General features: G+C 36.0%; 1 pseudogene; it reads right to left on the reverse strand.

The window, feature by feature from the left end:
- Positions 1-25,883, reverse strand: part of LOC137398130 (ATP-binding cassette sub-family F member 1-like) — a 743,032-nt pseudogene that overhangs the window by 415,738 nt on the left and 301,411 nt on the right.

The raw sequence follows: 25,883 nt of genomic DNA on the forward strand, positions 1-25,883 counted from the left end.
TTCAGCGTAATTTCCTAACTTCTTTGATTACTTATTGCGGAACTGCCACAATGATAAAATGTAAATTTTACTTAAAGGTTGACTTGCAACAAAATTCACATTACAGTTATTTGGTACCAAAAGATTCACCATGTCTTACTTAGTTGTGTTGTAGGTGCAAAATATGTGGAAAGATGATCATAAGCTCTTAAAAGCTCAAAAACGAACACGAAATCGCAGCCTCACGAGACCACCAAAGTTTGGATTCTCTTTCCAAAACGGCTAAAATGTGATGTAGTTGTGAGAGATGGTTTTTGTTTACACTTTCATGCAACCTTATTCGTCAAAATATTTTCACAAATATACTTCACGCATTCAATAAAACTATGTATATTGTTCTTACGCGTCTGTTTTATCGTCATTGTAATCCTGTCAATTTTAGCAGTGCTATCCTATAACTTACCGTAAAAACTTGTTTAATTTTTCAGCCTTACCTTAAACGAGTACATACATGTATCATTGTCTGATAATCATGACGCGCCTGTTGGCCACTTGTGATAATCGAAAAGTGCTGCAGAAATTATTTGCGAAGTATCGGGGCACATGATCAGATTACGTCTTGACGATTAGACCAAACTGAAACAAACCTGTAAAGTAGCGAGCATCTATATTTGATACGGGGTATTCGGTAAAACCCAAAGGGTTTGTCATAAACTAGTGCTACGATAAGTTTTATATTGAGCGTTTTATTGGCCTTTCAATTCACGTGAGAACATCACGTGGCTAGACAATAACCAAACTGTCATGACAACGTCAGAGAAATAAAGAGATTCCAATCTATGGCTGGCTTTTCGTTTTTGAGCTTTTAAGAGCCTGTAATCACATTTCCACATATTTGGCACTTACAAGCCAACAGAGTAAGACATGGTGAATCTTTTGATATCAAATAACTGTAATGTTAATTTTGTTGCAAGTCAACCTTAAAATACCCAATATTTGATGATGGTTTTGAAAAACACACAGAATTATGTAAAACTGACGTTATTCACCTTGACATGCAAAAGCTCATTTTCTACAAGGGCAACTATTAGTCAAGTCAAATCAATTAATCGCATTCGCCCCATAATGGGGCATTAGAGCGATATCTTTATTAGGTAACATGAGTAAATTACTCTTAGTTTGAGTTTCTTCCTTCCAATTCTTTCTTTTTATTTTATCTTAATTCTTAACCTTTTTATTTATTTTTTATTGTGTTTTTTAAGTTTGGTTGGGGCAATGTTGTTATTAAAGTGGAGGGTAAGGATTAGGCAGAGGCAAGAACTTTTAATAAATATTGAAGGTTCTTAGTAGGGTTGCGCAAAAAAAAGAAAAAGAAAAAAGGGGGCTAGCTGTTAAGGGTTTGCACAAAAAATGAGTGTTCTTTAACATTGATGTTGATTGCACCTTTAGTGTTTTTGGGACGTGTATTTTGTAAGTGGGAATTTGATAAAAAATGGGTTGGCATTGCAATTTCTTCCCTTGTTATTTTGCTTTTTAGATTTTCGTCGGCCGTCCTCCGACGCTCTGCAAGTGTGGCCCATGACTACTCAGACATGAGGTCAGAAATCCTCTCATTTTTTTAAGCTTAAACACCCACCTAAAAGCTTTTCTGTTCACAGACTCGAGGGTGTCTATGTGCTTGGATAAATATGGACACCAAAACGTGGATGAATATTCAAAAACTGGCCGGCAGATGCTTTTAAAAGAAAGGCTTTTGGTTTTGGGTGAGCAACTTCTAAGGGACCTCATGAGCATTTAGAGTGTGGATAAAAATTTGGTTACAGTCTTTTCTATGTGAAGGTTAAAGTTGAGTTTATTGTCTATAATGACTCCAGGGTATTCAAAGTGATTGACATAAGTTAGTTGTTGGCCTTTTATGAGATATAAATTTGTGAGAAAAGGGGATCTCATGACACCTAAAAAAAGAAGTTGTCTCACATTTTGTGATGGTAAATTCCATCTGCCATTTATCAGCCCAGTCTATGAGCAAGTCAAGATCTGCTTGAAGATTTGCACAGTCGCTGGCTGATTCAATCTGGGAAAATAAGAGAGCATCATCAGCGAAAAGTCTAAGTCTAGAGGTCTTGAAAGCCGCTGCAATATCATTTACAAAAATCAAAAAGAGGAGGGGGCCTAAACAGATCCCTGGGGCACACCAAAGGAAACTGGACATGGTTTGGAGTATGTTTCATTTATAAAAATGTTTGTGTGCGATCCTTCAACCAATCCTCGACCCAGGCGATAATTGTTCTGTCTAGATTAGTTTCGGTAAGTTTGAATAAAAGTTTGCTGTGGGACACTTTGTCAAAGGCCTTAGAAAAATCAAAGATAATGGCATCAGTTTGGATTGCAGTATCAAATGATTCAATGAGTTCATGAGTTGTAAGGATTAAAAGACTTTCGCAGCTTCTCCTTGAACAAAAACCATGTTGGCAGTCATGAAAAAAATCAATGGAGTTTAAAAAGTTACAGATGGAGTGTGCGACTATGTGTTCTGCGGTTCTTGAAAGTACACATGTCAGAGAGATTGGACGATAGTTAGTTGGCAGGAGCCAGCTACCTTTATTTTTAAAAATGGGTGGTGGGTAGCTGCATTATATTAAAAAATAGGCTATATTCAGGTTTCTCAGGGGTAATTCTAGTTAAACAAATCTTATGGTTGGTGGAATTTGCTTAATTGATGCCGCCTGATTGGTGTAGTTCGCTTCATCGATATATGTGAATGGATGTATGTGGATCGCTTTACGATATATGTGATTGTGTAGCATTATTATTAGGATATATTTGGTTGTTTGGCATTATTATTAGGATATATTTGGTTGTTTATCATTATTAGGATATAATTGGTTGTTCTCCATTATTATTAAGATATGTGTGGTTGTTTAGCATTGCTATTAGGATATATGTAGTTGTTTAGCATTATTATTAGGATGTATGTGTTTGTTTAGCATTATTATTAGGATATTTTTGGTTGTTTACCATTATTATTACAATGTATTTGGTTTTTTCAGCCCTATTATTTGGATATATATGGTTGTGTAGCACTATTATTTGGATATATTTGGTTGTTCACCATTATTATTAGGATATATGTAGTTTTTTAGCATTAATATTATTAGAATGTATTTGGTTATGTAGCATTATTATTAAAATATATGTGGTTGCTTAGCATTATTATTAGGATATGTGTGGTTGTTTAGCATTTTTATTAGTAGGATAAATGTGGTTGCTCGGCATTATTATTACGATATATTTGGTTCTTTCGCACTATTATTAGGATATAGGTGGTTGTTTAGCATTATTATTAGGATATATGTGGTTGTGTAGCGTCATTTAAGAAGATGTTCAAACAGAGGCCGAAGGAGCAGATAAAGGATTATAAAAAACAAAAGAAAAGACTGAGAGAAATGAAGATGAGTGGAAAATCTTCAAATGATGCTTTAAGTTGTCTTTTCTCTGTTTGTCTGAGGCTTTCATCTCCATTAGGAAGACGGTTGAAAGTACTGCCACTGATGATATACATGTAGATCATAGGGAATTCGGTTCCATTCCACAGTAGACCTCGTGAGATGCTATATTTAGACTTAAATTTTCTATAACTGGAACTGCTTTACTAGACTTACTGACCCTGTCAATGGCAGCGGAGTCCTGCTGTTGGTCTGTCATGGCGATTTTATAAGGCTACATTCACGCTGCTATATTTATCATACAGGGTTGACTGTTTCGGAAAATCCTTATTGTGGAATGGGGTAGCATATCCATAAACTTGGAGGTGTCCTCCACCTGCCATATCTTAGTGATGTGGGTTTTTTAATTACTCTACCAATGGCTTATGCATGAATCCAGCGTTGCGGCATAAGGCATGTGTTGACTGTTGTGCTTTGAAAACCATAACACAGTTTTAAGATATTTTATTGCATCACCACACATGTGCATATACAGGGACCCTAACTGGCTCGGCTTTTACGTATCTTTGTGAACTTCAATCAATGCTGAAGCTTCCGGAGTGTTCTTAAAGTTGTGAGGGATACGCAAAGTGTAAACATAAAATACACCGATCAGAGGTCTCTCAAACAACAGTTTGGGGTTCAATTAGTTTCACCTAAAATTGTCTCTCCAACTAAAGCCTGGTTCCCATATACGTCGCAAAGCACCGACGACAGCACCGCAGGCTATTAGCGGTGAAATGGGAACCTACGCGCCGAGGACCGCCGGTTGTTGCCGGCGGTATCGCAATGGTTTAGTGTTGTTCAAATTTTGCAAAAGGGCGCAGGCAAAACCTTCTTGCCATGCTCTGTATGGGTGAAGGTCACCGTTATAGAAACAGCATGGCAAGCAAACACTTTATTTGATTATGCGATTATGTTTAGCGATGCAGCTTATATGTGAACAGAAGCAGCCGAGCCTAACGCCGCAAGTGTTTTGCTGCGCAGGTTATTGCCGGAGTATCGCAATCGATATGGGAACCAGGCTTTAGGTGACAATAGAGCTTTACAAAATAACTAAGTATATGTGGAGAGATTCTTTTCACTGTAACAGATAAACAGAAACCACTAGCATAAAATGAAACTGCTTACGAAACTTTTTAAATACTGATATTGTAAATTTAATCTGTTCAATAGCTGTAGTATTGTACTAGTATAGTATAGTCTCCCTTGCTATATTATTGTTCCAGAGTCAGCCTGATGGTTTAAAACTCCTGGCCTCCAAACACAGGTTAGGGTTCAATTCCTAAAAAGGTCACTGACGGTGACAGGAATGTCATCAAACCTTAAATTCCTCTCTACCATGGGCATGTCTCCAGTCATTGAGGTTCCCTTCACACTAGACTCAGACATGGACAGCCAAGATCACTGAGGTAATATTTGTACAATACTTTTATAAACATGCACAGCCTCTGCTTGCAGTAAGCTAAGCCGACGTCATATCCGATCTTTGAGGGATTGTTTACCCTAACATGAAGTACCTTTTGATTTGACATGAAACAATGGAATCGTTTAAACAAATACATTGTATAAAAATAAACTGGTCGAGATCGTTGAAATTCTGTCATACATATAACTTGTGGTTATATATATATATATATATATATATATATATATATATATATATATATATATATATATATACTTAGTAATTTTATGTAGGAAAAATCGATTTGAGATGCTAATAAGTTGACATATGAGCTTGGTGACTGATCACATCATTTTAATGTATTACTGTATTCAATTCGTTCAAGGCTCTCTCTCTAATAGTTACTGTGTTGGTATCTTATCATTGAACTCATTGTGTGGATAACTCCCAAGTTTATGTCTTTAACCAGGCTTTCAGTTTAAAACTGATATTTTTCACAAATTTTAAATCAAGTTTAAAGCAGTTTTAACTACTAAACTCACTGCTAGCCGCTGCCAAGTTCTCTTTCTATGGCTTCACACTCTTATAGCACGCTGCACAGTCATCCGTCAAGTAATTTTTGTTGAATTTGACCATTGTTTTGCAACCTTCGACCTGGTTCCACTCACAGGAGTGACAGGATATAGGCTGTCTTAATCCTCTCACTGCTGTCAGTGTGGCTAGTAGCACTACTAGCAGTCTTGTCAAGCTGTCCTGATTGGAATGTAATGAAATGGATTAGCTTAGTTAGCCTGTTCACCCAGCTTAACTATCAATGTTTCTATCGTCATGATGACGCGGATTTGAAATTATGCGCACTTGTAGCTACCTTGAGATAAGTGTTACAATGGACATGCAGATTAACCTCAGTGCTTTGTTAACAAAAATAGAGGTCTACACTAGAGGGTCATAGCAGCCACTCATATCTCATTCAGCAGCTAGCTTTCAAATAGGAATGACTGAAATATGAAAAATGTTTAACATGGAATAGCTTGCATGGCAATTTCTCTTGCATTTTCCGCATTTGTCGTTTCCATTTGTTGCAAGCATGAAACATTTGATAGAAATTTGTGTGTGAAAAACTCCAATTAATGCAGATAGCATTTTCGTCTGCAGCAGCCCTATGATTGCTTAGTAACTGCACGGTGAGAAATGTTGTAAATAAACTCTGCTCTTCGTGTTCTATTGAATCATCAACAGAAAATGTGGGCTACAGTGGAAAGCTCTGCTGCAAACTACTTTTAAAGCACATAAATTACATAATTTTTGTGTTATATATTTCATTACATCAGAGTCTTGGCTTTCGAATGAGCCTATATTCAATACACAAAAAATAATAGAACTATGAAAAACAGGGTGTCAAAAGTATGTCCTGCAAAAAACCACTTGGTTGCGGTTCTCAAAATGTGACGTCATGTTTATCAATTAGCCTTAGGTCATCGATCCCTTTCGCTGCCATTGAGGCTGCAATTTTCTGTGACAATCGGTGCTCTTTAACTAAGAGAGTGCTAATAATAAACTAGCTTTCTAGATAATCAACAAATCCCGGGGATCGTGCTAACGCCCAACCAATATAAACACATTTTCTGGGTTAATAGATTTCAGGTGATTATTAGAGTTTGCTTTTGTCATCCTTTCGTTCATTCTAAACATTTATAGTAATTATTGTCTCGTCGTTCTATATGATGGCATCGTTTGTCCCATACAGAAATGCAGAGGAAATCGACCCGAGCTGCTTGTGATGCAAGAGGTGGCTGAAGAGACACAAAGAGTAAGTGAATTTGATTAATACCTAATTCGTAATCAAATATAAAAAAAGAATATAAGAATTTAATTATTTAAATTACATTATTATATATTCAAATAAATTATATGATAAATAGAATACGGGTGTATTGAACAGTGAAATTAATCACTTCGTGTATGATACTATAGCTTATAGACAAATTAAGTTATTTACAGTAGGCTTCTCTAATCTAAACAATTCCAGAGTGCCGTGAGTCAACCCCAACTATTGATTTAATTCAATTGACTTCTAAAACAAAATGAAACAAAAACAGAAATGACTACTAACAACATACCTGTTTGTTACCCAACCATGATTGTGTTATGACGGGATTTGGGCGTTTTCAGTTACTCGAGTTAACAAGAGAGAGTGAGGGCTTTAATAACACGAGTGAACTAGCCACACAATCCCGTATAACAAGAATTATTATTTGTACTCGCTTGGAGCAAGAGTTTATACGTTTATTAACTTATTCTTAACTTAAAGACAAAGTATTATTATTGCTTTTTATTAAAGATTTTTTAGAAGAACGATTATTACATGATTACACTTATTATTAATAGTTTTGTAGAACAAAAGTATACAGGGATTCAGCATACCTGTTTGGTAGTGAGCTTACACGACGAGTTGGTCACTCCTGGCATGTTTCGGTGTTGTCAGCAGCAGGATCTCACGTCTATTCACCAGGCGTAGAAGAGAGAAGCGATGACACGCCACGCAGATAGCGAAATCTGATCTCTCTAAAACTCTGTAAAGTGTAGACAAGATAGCTTGCTGCTCCCAGTCAAGGGAGGAATGGTATCGGAAAATTATCCAACTAAAATAGAACTTGGGTTATAGTTCGGGACGCAGACCTGCTGGTGTGAATCTATTGGCGAAGGAAATATCGCGCCACCCTTTGGCTGATTCAAACATTAATCTCGATGTGAAACGAATAGGTACCAGTACTGTAACACAGCGAGAGCGACGCAAAATGACCTGGTCACTGCACATCGCTCTATTAGCCATCTAAAGCAAGAGACAACTTGCCAAGTTCCAAGTGCTAATCGAAAACTACCGAAGCCAAATATATCAGCTGGTCACCCTCTAATCAATAAAATTACTAACCATTATTTATTGATCTTAGGTGATTGACGAATATCGAGATGTAAGAAGATGCTGCCACTGTAGACATTGTGTCTTGATGCCTACTGGAGCTCAGAATGTATGCTGTCAAGAACATGCTGCAGCATCAGAGAAGATTTTGACTGGAGACAGGTTAGTGTCAATTCAATGGTCATCACTGGTATTGGAACATAATGGTTGCTATTGGCTATACCCCGACAATACTGTGACACTTGTATGCGAGATTGACATGTTTTGTTGTTTTCTCACTTTATTTGCATAACACTGAACCGGGGGTGGAACAACTACTACAGGAGGCACCTCTAAAAATGTCTAGGAACCAATACCTGGTATATCATGGTAAGTAGTTATTATCCTTGCTGCCTCTCGTCTCCAGTGATTTGATATAATAGCAGTGATTATATTAAAAATTTATAAGCACATTTATTACTGATTATCTTTTATTTCTAGATGACAATATGTTCTTACTGGTGAACCAGTGCCACAAGAAGTAAGAGAGAGGTTCTTTGGCTATTGAAACCTGGTGTTCTGGCTATATCCTGGACTTCTAAGAAATGAGAGACATCCGCTTCCAGCGTGCATGTACCAGTACATACATTTAAAATAACACTGATAATAATTTACCTCATAGTGAATATAATGAACGACTAGAGTGACACTGTTGGGCATATACTGATGGTCCTATACCTATAATAAATCTATAACAAATAAGCTATAAACATAAATATAAGCTATAATAAATCTATTACATAGCTGTTTTATCTTCTAACATTAAAAGTATAAATAAAATACAACAGGAAACTAACACATCAATTATTTTTTCCGCTTAGCAGTTGTCTGGTTCGAAGCCTCCTTGTTGGTGTCAATCTTATTCTTGGTAGTTGTCTTCTTCTTTGTTGGTGCTGGAGATGACCCTTGAAAACAGTAACACTACTTAACAACTGTGTGCTACACGCTTGCCAAACCATCACGTGTACAACCTGTCAAGTAGGCATCCTTTCAGCATGCTGTTTGGACTCTTGTTAGCATTAGTTTATACTAACCCTTTCGCGGGCAGAGCGACGTTTTTGTCGCTTCGCGATACGGCTGCTAATGGGCAGAGCGACATGTTTGTCGATTCGGTAACAAATTTTATTATTGCAGTTTCTGGTTAGCTAAATGCAGTTTTTTGTTTACTTTTTTACCAATAGCGAGCTACAATATAGTAGCTTCGGTTAGTCTCAAAAATTGACTTTATACTTAAAAAAAACGATTGTTTTAGCAGTGATGAATAAATAAACTATTGAAAAAAATTAGAAAATTGTTCTAAATAATTTATCATTTTTTATTCTTCTTGGTTCGGTTTTAGCTTTTATTTACCGAATTTTTTGAGAGTTTGAATTTAGTTTACCGTTATGGCAACCTCTAAAAGAACCTGCCGAGATTATTCTAATAAAGCAAGTACTAGTACCGAAATTACTAGGAGATTCAGAGCTGACAGTGACTTTTTAGATTTACTAGCGAGAGATGACGGCGAATCAAGTTTGGATTGTGATTGGAATGACTTGACATCTGGAAGTGACAGTGATAAAGAGGCTGGTAGCAGAAATGATGAGTATGTGAGTAGGAGTGATGCCAGTGCCTGGAAGAATATAACCAACATTAACAGAGATAAATTTCCTACAATTCAGCAGTTTGTAGCAGTGACAGGCCCAGTATTTACTCCTGTAAGTGCTCAGCCAGTAGAATATTTTGAAAAGTTTTTTGAGCCTGTCAATCCAGGAGGTACATCTTTGTGGGAGCTCTATCTTACAGAAACTAACAAGTACCACAAGTACTACTTGAAAATGAGAAATGTAAAGGAGAATGGCTTTGTAAAGAAGAATGCTTTCGAAAATATAATTCGTAAATAGACAATTATTATGAAAAGCATATATTTTATGTGATACATTTTTATTTGTTTATAATATATATATATATATATACATATATATATATATATATATATATATATGCCTATGGACATATACATGTATACATATGCATCTTTAAACATAGATATATGCACATAATAACACACAGAAAACTGTATGAACCTTTTAAAAAAAGATTTTTCGAAAAATTAATTCGCCATAGGGGTCTGATTTAGTTTTGAAAATTCGCCCGCGAAGGGGTTATTTATTGTCTTTGGATAGAGGATGGCAAAACTAAGGACAAAATTCAAATTATGAAGACGTTGATAGGATTGCTTTGTATATGACAGGAATTTCTACCCACATTTTGTCAACTTCAGATGTGGACTCTTGTGAAAGTAGTTGCTGCTGCAGTAATATTATTATCTGAAGAATCCGTAATGCTTTCCATGTTGCTTTCTAAATATGATTATGCTTCAATAAATATACTGTCGTTGATAAACTGTCGACTTGCAGTGGCGTAGTTCTAGGACTATAATATGTAAATTGCACTCTCGCGAGATCACGCAATGCTTGAAATTAATTAGCCTCAGTCGTGTTCCTCAACATCACAATAAAAATAGAGGGTTAGTGTCTAATATCATCGGGAAAACATAGTATGGTGCTTGGAATCTGAGCTATTTATCATAACAATAATCTGTTCATGGAGAGCTAATGTCACTGATTCCTTTGTCATCTTCATTGGTTCTCAGGAGTTGTCCTATCTTCACCTGTCATTAATGTCATCATCGTATTTGATAATAACCGGTAAGAGCACACAACAACAAATAATAAAAAGGTGATGTCATAATTTGTGAGCCTACACCATTGAAGATTTTTGTGGCAGAGCTCTGGGGAAATCATATAAACACCAACCAAGTCTGTCTCACTATGTCAGGGCCGTAGATTCCTAAGGTGCCAAGTGTGCCTGGCACCCCCTTATTTTTTGTCCCAAAATCGGTGGGAAACGATAAGTGGTAAAAATGAAAGTTGTGAGAAAGAAGTTAGTTTTCATGAAGGCTGTCATTTTGCTAGTTGTTGCCAAGATACAATCACACAATGCTACGCACTATGCGTAGTTTCTATGGATCCTGCATCCTGAAGAGCTGAGTTATGAGATAATTAAATGTAGAGGCTGAGGATGACTCTGAGAACATTAGCGAGTGAACCTCCTGGCGCAAATCTTATATCATTGAAGTAGCGCCATTGCGCCTAAAAGAAAGGCACAAACTCTCATGAATATCTGAGCAAAGAAAATGCAGCAGGTTAGTGTTTTTTTACTGATTTTTTTGTAATCACATGGTTTTGTAGCAGACTGCGATATTCCTACGATGATAACGATTTTATTATTTTTTATACAACAAACATTTAGATCAATTATAATATAAATTACCGTCCTTTTCGGACTATAAACCGCACCCCTATATAAGCCGCATCTGCTTTATTTTCCAAAAACCAATAATAAAACATTACATAAGCCGCACCTTTGTATAGGCCGTAAAACTCGGAACTGTGCTTTTTAACGTGGTAGCAACTATGCTGTTTAAAACAGAACAGTGTTGAATGGCACAGTTTCGTATTATTCAACACTTTTTAACTCAGTGCCTAACAGAACGTTACCGTGAGGCATGGTTTCGTATTTTCTTTCACCGCTAGAAGCACACTAATTGGAGATTCCATTAATGCGCCCTAGCGATGAAAAAAACCACAGATTAGCCGCACCCTTATATAAGCCGCATGGCTCAAATCATCAGAAAAAAGTAGCGGCTAATAGTCTGAAAAGTTTGGTAAATATTTTAATAATTGTCTTGTTATCTTCAAGATTGAGTGACCTTATTATACACAAGCCTGAATTCACTTCAAGTTGGAAAGATTTAATGACATAGAATCTTTGAGCATTAGATAAAGAAATAATGTAATTTTAGATGAACTGCTCGTGCAAAGACTTTATCCAAGGTTTTGACAAACTACAGCTATCTCCTGGAATTGTGGCCTTTAGTGAAAGCAGAGTCCAGTAACCCAACATCAAAAAGTCGAGCGATTGGGGTGGAGTCAAAGATGGAAGATTACCACTTTTTATTTGGTAAGGCTGGTTGAGTAATAAATATATTGTAGTGCTGCAGCATAATGAGGCCCTTACAGTGAAGTGTGCCTCTACCTCCTTGCCGTTGAGACTTGAGTATCATACTGCAACAGTATGATCTGCAATGGCTACTGAGTCATGTTGCTTTACCTATGTTTAAAAAAGAATAATTTGAACAATATTTACCTATCACACACTAAATTCATAGGCTAATTTATATCATCATAGTTGTCTAGGATTGAAACTTGGCATAATGGTTATTACTTACAGACAAGTTGTCCAAAACGCTGCAGACCAGTAAGTTATCCGCTGTTGATGCGCAGAAGCTGGTTAAAAAGACAACAGGTGTGCTAGAGACGATGAAGGAGCATTTCATAAGCTTCAAGGAGGAAGTAGACAAGGAAAGAGAGCAGCTAGGTAAGTCATTAAACCAACATTATTTGCGGTATGAACAACCCAGCGGTGGGGTGTTCATTTATAACTTAGAAGTTTTCCAAATTAGTCATTCATGATTTGCATGTTAACTTTTAGGCATCAATCTTCCTAAATAGCCACGTGCTAGGAGAGCGCCTACACGATACGATGAGACTAATTACACCACTGCTCAACTCACCTCTGACCAAACGCTAAGGAAGATCTACAAGGAAGATCTACAAGGAAGTGCTGGACTTGGCCATCAATAGCATTAAAAATATGTTTAGGCAGGAGGATATTGCTGTCTACTCTGATATAGAGAGAGTGCTTACTGATCCTACCTGTGATATGCAGGTGATCACCAAGCTCTGCTCTTTATATCAGGTAGAGAGACTTACTCTTGAGAGTGAGTTGTTTTCTTTGCATACGACAATCAAAGCTGCAAATATCATTGACTTCATTTTCGTATCTAAAGCAGATTGTTTTGTGCACAAAACTTTATTTCCCACTATCTATGACCTGCTTGTCATCATCAATGTTTTGCCAGCCACTAATGCTAGTAGTGAAAGGTCATTCAGCGCTTTAAAAAGGTTAAAGACAGCCATGCCTTACTGTATGGGTCAACAGAGATTGAATCGTCTTCTATGGTTACATACCTGCAAAACAGAAACAGACAGCATAGATGTACAGCAAGTCATCTCTGAATATGTGAGAGGCTTTGCTGATAGAGACCGTGATATTGCCACCTACAAGTAAACTATCTGTGTTATCCATTTATATTTAAGGTAGTGCTGTCACCCTTATGGCTTTACTTCTGGGCACATGGTTTTCTTGCTGTGATATGCGTTGATATTTTTTGGGAGCTGACAGAAAATATACTATGCCATGCATAATAGATGATTTTAGGTCATTTACCCCCTGGCCAGTTACCCCCTCCCCCTGCCCGCCATATACCCCCAGTTATTTACCCCCTGTTCACATAACCCCTAGAACTTAGGCTATATACCCCTAGGTCAATTACCCCCCCATAAAACGTAATACAGTTTAACCTAAATCAATTAATATTTGGTGTAGATCACATGAACCGCTTTCTAATTTGTCATGGTTTAATTAGTAGTTAATAATGAATAATTAAAAATACACTTAAAATTAAATGCATTTATTTACAAACTAATCATGAAATTGTATTTTAGTTCAAACAGAGAGTAATTTATGTGTATTTGCAAAACATCTACATTTACGGACATCTATTTTTTCATGAAAATACATTTGAATATTGTAAGCTATGGCACGTAAAAATACAAAAATTGGTCTATTATCATAGTCCGCAACTATGGTCTGTAGTCTTTGCAATATAGCTCGATATTTTGGCCCTAGTGTTGGTGCTGGTTCACCAGCTATCATTTGGGTGATGGCGACTTCATTTAGTGCTTGCTCTCTACAAATTATGATCAAGAAATACCAGAAGTTGGGATAGTCGGCTCTGATGTTTGCTTGCATGTGTCTGTGCCATCCTTCAACATTATTGTTTGCGCGAGGCAAATGGTTAACAACTCTCTCGTGAATACTTCACATTGTGTGAGGAAATCTCGGTTCAGGTACTCATTGAATCAAAAGAATCGTTAATTGTCTAAATTCCTTACCAGCTCAATTTCAAATAATCTAATCTACATGTATGATCAAGGGTATTGCATTTATAGTTAGTGCTTAGTGGAAACTCTTCAAATATATCATGGGGAGGGGGATAATTGACCTTGGGGTATATAGCCTTGGGGGGTATGTGACCAGGGGGTAAATGATCGTGGGTATACGGCCAAGGAGTGAGTGGCCAGGGGGTAAGTGACTTGATACCATCATAGATATCTCATGCTTTGCCTTGTGTTCTTATTGAGCATTCATAGTCATATTCATAGCATTCATATCATTTACACACCTATGACACTACACATCTCCTATGACCATTCCTCAAAGCTCAGGAAAGTTGTTTTAAGTAGTCTACAATGCACCATATGGCTTGTCAGCTGAGGCTTTGCTCCAGACCCAATTGAGCGGCTCACAACGCCCCCAAACCCCCAGTTGTAAATGATAAGTCGCCTAAATGGCGCCCTCACTTGAAAACATAGGTCTACACCCCTGAGACTAGACTGCGCGACCTTTAACAGATACTGTATATTTATAATAAATATTGTAATATCAACAATTAGCAATTACTCATATACCTGGTTTCAACCCAAATTTACCTCCAAAATAAATTGCTAGTTGCACCTTTTTGGAGTCGTGCTGCCTCAAAATTATTTCATGTCATCTCGAACAAATCTCATTTACACTCTACTCTGTCAATTCCTGCTGAGAACTATTTTTTCAACAACCAGCAGTACTTTTTCTTTTTTCCTTTATTACTCTGGTTGTGGGCTGTATGACAGGGGAATTTCTAGTAGATATAATTTTATTAATATTAAATTGTTTACCTGACTCTTCCAACATTTATTCTTGGCTTTAAACAAAGAAGAAAGCCTTACATAACTCTACTTGCCCAAATAAAACAAAAGTGATGCACACAACTTCATGCATATCTGCCTTTATGTGAATATCTGCCTATATTATATGATTATATGCATTATATGCATATAATAACAATATTATAATATTGCTATGATATTATAATAATATTATAATAGCTATATTACCAATTAGAGTAAAATGAATATGATTGCATCTTCTGAGACAGTAAAAGCTAGCGGCTGCCATATAAATGATGAGAAATGAGCCATGCGCATTTTAACCGCATCTAATTTTGTCAATTTTAATCATGAAATATTCTGACAGCCAGATCACTTAAAAGATCAAAAACAATTGCAAATGGTAGAGCAATTCCATTGCTTTTAGATAAACCCCGCTAAAATTTTGTCCAAGTTCATCTCTGATTTTTAACACTAATGAAAATGTCTTTGTTTTCTATATTTAAAACATGAGCTGATAACTCCCATTGAATCAAACCTCGTTAGAGATTTTCAAGTGTTCCTTTGTTTGTAGACCAAAGCCGCATGTGAGGAGGCCTGCTCACCTACAGTGATTACTATAGCATATGTACCTGTTTATACTTGTCAGCTGCCACTGTTGGTAGGACTGTGCAGGGATAACCTAAGATCATGGGGAAATATAAGCAGTGAATGTTTGGTATGTATATACTGAGGTTTTAAAAGGAATGAGAATAGATTCCAGTGAGTAAAGTGATTGATATTAGAACTGTTTAATATTGTAAACAATTTCATCTTTACGATAATAGGAGTTGTCTCTGTCTGCCTGAAGCCATGTTGAAAGCATTAGTAAAAAGATTCCTCACACGGCATCAGAAACCAGATATTCAGCTTCCCAATTAGGCTCACTACCATCTGTCCTACTCGACCACTTAGCTGCCTTTATGGATAACTGTGTGCATACTTATTACACATGACAAACTCTAATGGTGCATGGGACTGCCGTTGTACCAGTTTGTGATCATCACTTCATATCTGTTTCTGATTTTCACGCCAATTCTCAAAAAATCATACTTTATAGTAATCATCCTTCTAGTATGAACAATAGTTATATTTGCCTTCCTTGTTTACATTGTTTTGTTAAGTGCTGCAAATTGCTTGAGCTGTTTCAAATAATGCTAACAGAAGATGGTCATAAGGATGTTAAATCTACTTACTGAGAGATTTAATGGCAGATAGGAGGTGATTCGTTACGCACTTATGTACTTATGTTCATGAGCTGTAAGAGATTGTCATGTATAATAATCAGGTGCACAAGTATTCTTAAATGTGGAAAGGTGGTTGATTCGTGCAGATGGTAGTATTCTGAACCTCCAAGTTTGATTCCCGCAATCTTTTTTGTAGTAACGTTTTTAGCTTGGCTACAAATGGTCAGACACGACTCCTATTATAGTAAACATGATAAACAGTTCCCATGTTTGCTATTATTGAGCTGGAGCTATGTTGGATATAATATTATGCATTTAGAAGGCAGTTTAGTAGATATTTACATGTAATTCTACCTCTGCAATTAAGTCTCCACTATGTACCAGTGATGTCATTGTCCAGTTTCTTGTCACTATTGTGTAGAGGGGATTTTTACTGCCATTTTCCTCTTGATATCGACATCAGCTATTGTTGTGTGTAAGTTTGCAGTGTTATGCGTCTCTATTAAAATATACTTGTTTATGACACTTAGAATAAAACTAATATAGCCTCAGACACATTGTTGTTTATGTCTCAAATGATTTAAAGATAGGTTGGGTATAATTTGTGACATTGTTTTTCTTTTAAGGCTGCGTAGACGTATGAGTAGACAATGCTGATGATTGGCTAAAGAAGATATCATATGCTTATCATTTTAAAAAAAGTACAACTATTTACAACATTTTAGAGGAAGCGTGGTCACATCTTATGCGTGTTTTAATTGCGCATTAACTCGTTAACTGTGTTTTAACTCAAGTTTTGTCAATTTTAATCTTGAAGCATCCGGGTCCTTGGATCACCTAAGAAAAAATCTCACAGGATGGAAGAATATCTATACTTACTGCAAACTTTGTGGTTTTAATAGCTAAAACTACAGTTAATAATCTTTATAGTCATAGCTTGGTAAATCTAAGTGTGAACATAGGATCACAGGTTAAATCACCAAATTATGCAGGTATATAGGTTCCAATAGATAGCAGCGGTGGTCTAAAAGGCCTGACCTTTGAACTAAAGATTGTGATGTCATAAATGGCAACAGCAATGGTTAATGTAACCTAAATTACTCATGTCTCCAGTATTGGAGATTTCCTTGCCACTGGGTTCATGCATGTCCAGTCAAGTAGATTAGTTCAACAATGCTCTCAAAGGTGAACTTCCATTAAATTTTATTAGAGCCTTTCTATTTTTTTATCATTTGCGATGATTTTTTACGCTTGAAGAGCCCTGACTTGAAAAATGTTTCAAAATTAAAATCGACAAAACTTGATCGCAGTTAAATAATCGGAAGACTTACCTTAAATTAATGCAACTAAATTACTGTAAATTTTACTACAATGTCTTAAGTATTGGAGGTTTTCTTGCCGCTGGGCTCATGCATATTCAGATAAGCAGGTTTGTTCACCAATGCTCTCAAAGGTGAACTTCCACTAATGTTCAGTTTTAATAGAAACTTGTATTTTTCTATTATTTGTGATTGTTTATCACGCTTATCACGCAGTTTCTTACGCTTGATGCGCCCTGACTTGGAAAATGTTTTAAAATTAAAATCTAGAAGAAAGAAGAAGAAAAATACATGCTCAATGACATCACTAATTGATATTGTTAAGGTAATTGATATCGGCTTTATCATTCAAGTTGGGGTGCTACCCGTTTCTATGTTGTTGATCTCTTCACTATTATAGACATTATAGTGACACTTTCAAATGATCAGAACGTTTTAACCGCAATCAAGTATTGTCGATTTTAATTTTGAAATATCATTGAAGTCAGGTCACCGCAAACAACAAAAATAATCTCAAATGGTAAGAAAACACCAATAATTTCTGTCAAAATCTGCTATATTTTTTGTACAAGTTTATCTTTAAACTGGCAGCAATATTGGGTCCCCACCAGCATATTACTTAGAGAGTTTAGGCATGTGCAGAAGAGCAGTGGTGATAAGGTGTCACCTTGATAGATGCCACACTTGATTCCGACACTAGTCAGCTTTTTACCTTTGGCTGTCAGTTCTGTTTCAGGGGGGTCATCAACATCTTTATAAACATCACAAGACAGGTTGAACATTGTACAACCTTATGCACTCAAGGATCCAACTCTGGGGATTTGAGTCACAGACCATTTTGTAGTCAACACAAGCCATAGCAAGATTGTGCGTTGAGTCAAACTTGTTAGAATCAAAGGAAGTAATTTTTATTAGAGCTGATGTAGTTCTAAATTTATATTTCACTTTGAGGAATTTAAACTAAGCATTGTGAATCATTGTAAATGTTGCAGATTTGTTTTAAAACTATAATTCTTCCATAATTACTCTGGTAAATGAGTTACTATATTATTTGTATTCAGTTAACAACTTTATTAGGATAGTTGAATTTACTTGACTATCACTAGTGTTACATGCTATAAATTTTTGAGCTTCCATTTGGTGAATTTGATCATAGGAATGAGAAGGACGTATTTACTTGATATGCAAGAGTGGTCACACAACTCCAAACTGGTCGTAGCTGACGAGTTTACAAGTGAAGAAATTGTAGCTAACTTTATGTTTTCTTTATTAGACTGTCACACTTTTAGCTACAGCAGGGCGCATAGTTTTTTTAATCGAGATTGACACTTTTAAAATGTGTCTCTTTTCAAATTTCAATGTCAAAACATGTGGGGAATTTTGTCTTTCCAATTCGGAGTTAAAACTTTTTGCTTCGGAGATAATATTATTGAAACACGGGCGTTGAAAACAGAGCTGCATAGGATGCTGTATGGATGCTACCAATGAAGATGATTGAAGTCCCAGCTCTGAAACAATCGCAAATATTTATGCAGTACCCTAGGACACTTATATTTTGCTAGCATTTAGTTTCGTGAGTAGCATACAGAGTAAAATTTCGCTGCAACTTAATTTCGCAGCTCTGATGAGTGCGAAAATATAGTGATGTAAAAATAAATGCAGTGGAACAAACATAATTTGATTCTTCAGGTTTGGTTCACCGGTAAGAAGCTTTTTAATTCAATTTGGGACTAGTTTGTAATTGTAGACCACAGGTAAAATTGTGTGGCCGAGATCAAAAATGCAATTTGATCGCTTGCTGCCATTTGTTTCTTGGACTATTAGTAAATAAAGCTATTTAATTCCGCGTTTTCACTTGTTTGTTATGCTAGTTTATTTTCGCATATGAAGTTTTTGCGAGAGGATGACTCCGCGAAAACGCGAAAGTTAGATCAGGCGAATACATAAGTGTCCTAGGGTAATATGAAATTGATGTTTACATCATACGCAGTACTTCGTTGTTAATACAATGTTTCAAAAATAACCCCTTTAATCATAGGTTTCAATTGCTTCGAAGAATTAGATATGCGATGTTTGAAACCATTTACATGCTACGAAGATGAGAAGTACGAAACAAGTTTGTTGTGTGTAACACTTGTGATTCACAATATGATTTAGCTGTTGGAATAAACAGCAGGTATAAAAAGCAATGCCATAAATGGGTCTTGCGGAACTCTGAGAACATATAACTTTTGTACTTCTTTTTATAGGACACAAAAGGCCTGTGAAAAGAATTGTAAATAGCAGGCGAATTGGACATTTGATCATCCCAAAGGAGAAATAACTGACTAGCATGTGATAAAATGCATTTTTTCCGCTTCAAGCTGTCGGTTGTTATTTTTTAATAAATTAATATATTCAAACTTCTAATAAAAATGATTTCCTCTGTGAGTTATGATTATATAATAATTTTTTCTTTGATAATTTAGAGTCAAATATAGAATTTAAAAACGAGTTTATCATGTATGCTTCTGTTTGTTTTGAGTGTTTTATAAGTAGATCAACTAGTTATGTGAAAAGCAAGATGCCCCAACTCCTGGTTAAGGAAGGTACCTTCTCGTCTCTTATTAGTCGCTGTAAGCTTATTGGCTACTATATAATGAGCAATGTTTTTGCTTGCTTCTATCATTGTTAAGCATTTCCATTTGGCGAGTCCAACTTTTACATTTTACATAGATTTGAATACTTATCTTGCTGCACTTGGAGAAGAGTTTGTCATTTATTTGAAATTAAATGGTTGGACATTAAATGTATTGTTGAGGTATTCTTTATCACTTTTCATTCATAAATTTTTTCATCAAGTCTACATATTGATATTTTAAACATATAAATATAGTATTCAAACAAGCATACATATTGTATTTTATATTTTAAAATGTTAAAAATCATGCATTTTGTATTCTAAAATATTTTCATATTTCATATTACAACCAAAATATACAAACTAAAAAGTGCAGTATCTATGCTACAGAGTGAACTGTGATGTCAAGGGCCATTAGAAAACGTGTTTACAGCTCATTCTGAGCTGTGTTTGGCTTCGACGCTTGACAAATTGTAGACCATAAGATTTCTGATGATTATTCCTTGAATAATAGTAATAAGCGTGGTAAACTTTCTCAATAATTATGTAAGAAAAAAGATCACATTTTAAAGGTTTCGAACTTGATATCTTTGGTGGGGGAGATTTTCACCTGAACCTCTGACAGACCATCGATAAACTTCACCAGCTGCAATCTTATCCAATATTGGTGGGAAAAGTTAAATACAGACGCTCCCCGACCTACGAACGAGTTACGTTCCGAACGATTGTTCGTACGGTGAATTTGTTTGTAAGTTGCTTCAGTGCTATATTTTGTATTACAATTTATGTTTAAGACCTATATAAGTATATTGAAGGTTTATATAAGTATCTTTAAGGCTTGTATAATTAACCTGTATTGGTTTGTACTGAAAAAGACATTTAATAAATTGGAGAGAATACTGTGCTGGACGCCGGGCCATGACACTGCATTTCTTATTTATTGTATGTGCTGTCCTTTTTATTATATAGTTGTTTACTCGTTATGCTATCACTTATCGTCACTTAAATTGTTGACATACCAACGGCACTAGCGGTCCTATTTATTCACCTTGTTAGCCGATGTTCTTACCGTTTGCATTTAGCCCGAACGGTTGATATTAATGTATATAAAGGAGGGTGCTCACTTAGTTGAGCAGAGCAGATAGCCGTACGCTCCTCAACTAGTGAAATTTCCTTTGCTAATAAAAGGCTGAATGAAACTAAACACACTCTCTTCTCTTTATTTATTAGTCTAGATCGTGCCAAGTAAAGGCCGGCAAACTCCTTTACAATACGTACAGTGAAAATAAAAAAAGTTGTTTGCGCACTTATGCACTGCAACGAACTGTGCAGAGGAAGGTGGATGCTGGGTGGTGCTTTACATGCTACCAAGATGAGAAGTACGACAAAAAATTGTTGCGTGTAACACGTGGGATTCACAATGCGATTTATGTAGCTTTTGGGATAAACAACATGTAGAAAAAGCAATGCCCCAAATGGGTCTTGCGGAACACTGGGGACATATAACTTTTGTACTTCTTTTTATAGGACACAAAAGGCGTGTAAAAAGAATTGTAAATAGCAGGCGAATTGGACATTTGATCATCTCAAAGGAGAAATAACTGACTAGCATGTGATAAAATGAGTTTTTTTTCTGCTTCAAACTGTTAGTATTTTTTAATAAATCATTATATTAAAAATTTAATAAAAATGATTTCCTCTTATTAACATTGTTTTGGTTATATATTTTTTTATAATTTAGAGTCAAATAAAGAATGAAAGAAACAATTCATAGAATATGCTTCTGTTTGTTTTGAGTGTTTTATAAGTAGATCAACGAGTTATGTGAAAAGCAAGATGCCCCAACTCCTGGTTAAGGAAGGTCCCTTCTCGTCTCTCATTAATCGCTGTAAGTTTATAGGCTACTATGTAACGAGCAATGTTTACGCTTACTTCTATCATCGCATTTGGCGAGTCCAACTTTTACATTTTACATAGATTTAAATACTCCCCTTGCTGAACTTGGAGAAGAGTTTGTCATTTATTCGAAATGAAATGGTTGGACATTAAATTTAATATTGAGGTTTTCTTTATCACTTTTCATTCATAACTTTTTTCATCAAGTCTACTTATTGATATTTTAAACATATAAATATAGCATTCAAACAAGCATACATATGGTATTTTATATTTTAAATTGTTAAAAAACATGCATTTTGTATTTTAAAATATTTTCATATTTTATATTACAACCAAAAGATACAAACCATCAAGTGCAGTATGTATGCTACAGAGTGAACTGTGATGTCAAAGGTCAGATGTTGTGCTCTCAAGTTAATGTAGTGTATTGCTAGAAAATAGCAGCTAGTTACTCAGTTGGTAGGCCTTTAAAACCCCTGTAGTAGTCAATTATAGTCTAAAATAGGCTACAGGCTCAATTTGTATTACAAACCCCAAGGATGCTGACCTAGCTGAAAATGTACTGGGAATGTAAAAGATGAAGAGTGTTTGACTCAGACTATAACACGATGTAGACGGCCTTGTGATGACTTTGAAACAACTTCTTGCTAGAAACCTGCTAAATCAAAACTAACAATATTCAAGTATTGTTGTATTTTAGCAGTAGATAAACTACAGTAAAATCAGGCTTTAAATAGAATCCAGAGAATAACACACATACACAGCACTTCGTTATCTATAACCAGTGGTTGAATCATCATCTTCAGTTATTATGTTGATGATATTATGACAAAATTAAAATCTTGACTCACTAAAACTTATTAGTTTAAGGTATCTGATCCTGCAAAAAAATGTTGAATTTGCCCATGAGTCCAAACTCGCCCCAGTTTGAATGGAAAAAAATGGACCGATAACTTTTATAAAATCGTTCAGTCATCGATGCCAAAACTTATGTTTGCGAATCAGCTGGTCTGAATGCAATTTTATTTGCAATATCGTACTGGAAGGCTGCCAAAAAAAACATCAAAAGGTCAGCAAGACTCAGTAACAATTTGTCAGCTAACTAAGTCATCACTAGCGGGTCTGTGTGTAGCATGGTGATCAGTAGAGCGAGAAAAAGGCAGAGCCCACCACAAAGCTACAGAATTATAGAAGCACACACCAACCTTTGAGACACATGTCAGATATCAGTTCTGAAAAAAGCGAAGTCTATTTTGGCATGGAAATCATAATCTACCATGGCCTATGAAGACAACACTCGTTCCGGCTATAGGTTTTAAATTTTGGAATAAAGATTCCATCCTTAAGACAATTCGATCTCAGACTCTGCCATTTGCCAGTCCAACACCCTACCTACTATACTACATAGATTGAACTGCTACTTTGCCAATTTAAGTCATTATATTAGAGCAAATGCCTACCAGCTTTGGGTACGACGCTGGTCATAGCATAACTTTACGAGAAGCTGTTCTCTCACATTATTAAACGTACTGGCTAATAGCGAGAAACTCGCTTTACTTCTCATTGTTTATAAGACAAAACACTTTTCTCATAATACGTAGTTTGAAAGTTAAAATGGCTAATGGTGTTATATGTCAAATACAAATCCAATTTTCTGTCCAAATACTTTTCTAATACCAAGCAATGCCGGGTAGCACAGCTAGTGTATTTATAATCTTGATCAGATTTAACATAATCCAACAATGTATTGCCTATACAACGGAAGGAGAGACATGAGAACCGAATAGCCATTCAAAGCAGTAAGAGCCTCCATCCATTCATCCCCAGACTACAATACGAGTTTGTACAGCGCAATCGTGTAGAAAGCAATCCTGACTGCCAATCACCATCGCCAAGATTGTACACATGGCATATGTTCTTGTGGATACTTGGCCCAACATCAGGCAAGTCGGACAGATGCAGATTCCCAATAGCTTTTTCAAAAAAGATTACACTGTAGGGGTTTTGAACTCGCAGCTTTTTGCTCACTAGACCAATGATCTAACAGCTGCAATTGAATCGCTGTAAGAAACATTTTATCTACGTACAAACAATGAGAGTTGTTCTCGAAAGTGATTGTTTAATCAAAAGGATACAGTCATATTCCTGCAATGGGCCATTAGAAAACGTGTTTACAGCTCATTCTGAGCTGTGTTTGGTTTCGACGCTTGGCAAATTGTAGCCCAAAGATTTCTGATGATTATTTCTTGAATAATAGTAATAAGCGTGGTAAACTTTCTCAATAATTATGTAAAAATGACATACCAACGGCACTAGCGGTCCTATTTATTCACCTTGTTAGCCGATGTTCTTACCGTTTGCTGTTAGCCCGAATGGTTAATATTAATGTGTATAAAGGAGGGTGCGCACTTAGTTGAGCAGAGCAGGTAGTCATACGCTCCTCAGCTAGTGAATATTTTTTCGCTAATTGAAATTGAATGAAACTACACCCACTCTCTTCTCTTTATTTATTAGTCTAGATCGTTCCAAGTAAAGGCCGGCAAATTCCTTTACAATACGTACAGTAAAAATAAAAAAAATTTATTTGTGCACTTATGCACTACAACAGACAGGGCAGATGAAGGTGGATGCTGGGTGGTGCTTCCGAGTAGTGCCTCTTTCCGCCGCTACTATGTCGGTAATACCGTCTATATTAGCGGCGGACATACGTGCAGACATGTTTGTATGTACCGTTGTTCGTAACACGAATGTTTGTAAGTAAAGGACCTTCTGTATGCATTACGCATTGCGTCATTTCCTGTTGACTGCTTCATCTCTTGACATAATTTATACATATATCACTCATATTGATAATTGTCTCATGGTGATACATTTCCTTAAAATGTTTTAATGCTGTAGCTGACCTGGGGCAGCGGCAATGGAAGTTACAATGGGTTCATCTATAGCGGCTGTAAGGGAACTCTAGCGTACTTTGGTACGTACTTCTAGTTTTGATAAAGCACCAAAACAGCCTGAAGCAGAGTGCAAAATATAGGCGACTTTTAGTAGGTTGTTGAAATTCTGTTATATATTCTGATATTAAAATGATGTTCTCAAACCCTACATTGTTTTTGCAACGAGCTTTTTCAACAAGCATTTCTTTTCTGTCTGTCTTTTTTTCTTTTTTCCTTTAGAACTTGAAGTGCCATCTTAGAGTAGTAAAATAGTATGAGTTACTTATTGACATTAAGACACCATCTTTTCATGAAGAACAACATTTTGAAGTTATCTATTTGAATCTGCTTAATTTACTACAAGCTGTGACTGTGTGTTTTAAAAGGAATTATTGTACAAACAATGCTTCAAGGATCTTGGCTTGACACATCCTAACAATAATTCGCTGTCAGAAGAAGTCTAATTTTGAATTTTCTCAACTTGCAGATGATTGTATAATTGAGACTACCAATTGGAGCAGATTGAGTGTGATTGCATCTTCTGAGGCAGTACAAGCTAGCGGCTGAAATATAAATGATGAGAAATGAGTCATACACATTTTAACCACCATCAAATTTTGTCAATTTTAATCATGAAATACCCTGGCAGCCAGATCACTTAAAACATCAAAAACAGTTCAAAGGATAGAACAAATTCATTGATTTTAGAAAAAACTCGCTAAAATTTTGTCCAAGTTCATCTCTGATTTTTAACACTAATGAAAATGTCTTTGTTTTCTAGATCTAAAGCATGAGCTGACAACTCCCGTTGGTTGAATCAAACCTCGTTAGAGATTTTCAAGTATTCCTTTGTTTGTAGACCAAAGCCGCATGTGAGGAGGCCTGCCCACCTACAGTGGTTACTACAGCATACATGTATGTACCTGTTGATACTTGTCAGCTGCCACTGTTGGCAGGACTGTGCAGGGATAACCTAAGATCATGGGTAAATATAGGCAGTGAATATGTGGTATTTATATACTGAGGTTTTAAAAGGAATGAGAATAGATTCCAATGAATAAAGTGTTTGAGATGAAAAATGTTTAATATTGTAAACAATTCCATTGATACTATAATAGGATTTCCATGTTTTGTTGTTTTTTCACTTTAGTGGCATAACAATGCATCCGAGGACAGG

The sequence above is a fragment of the Watersipora subatra genome, chromosome 6, assembly GCF_963576615.1.
Source record: "Watersipora subatra chromosome 6, tzWatSuba1.1, whole genome shotgun sequence".
Classification (NCBI taxonomy): domain Eukaryota; kingdom Metazoa; phylum Bryozoa; class Gymnolaemata; order Cheilostomatida; family Watersiporidae; genus Watersipora; species Watersipora subatra.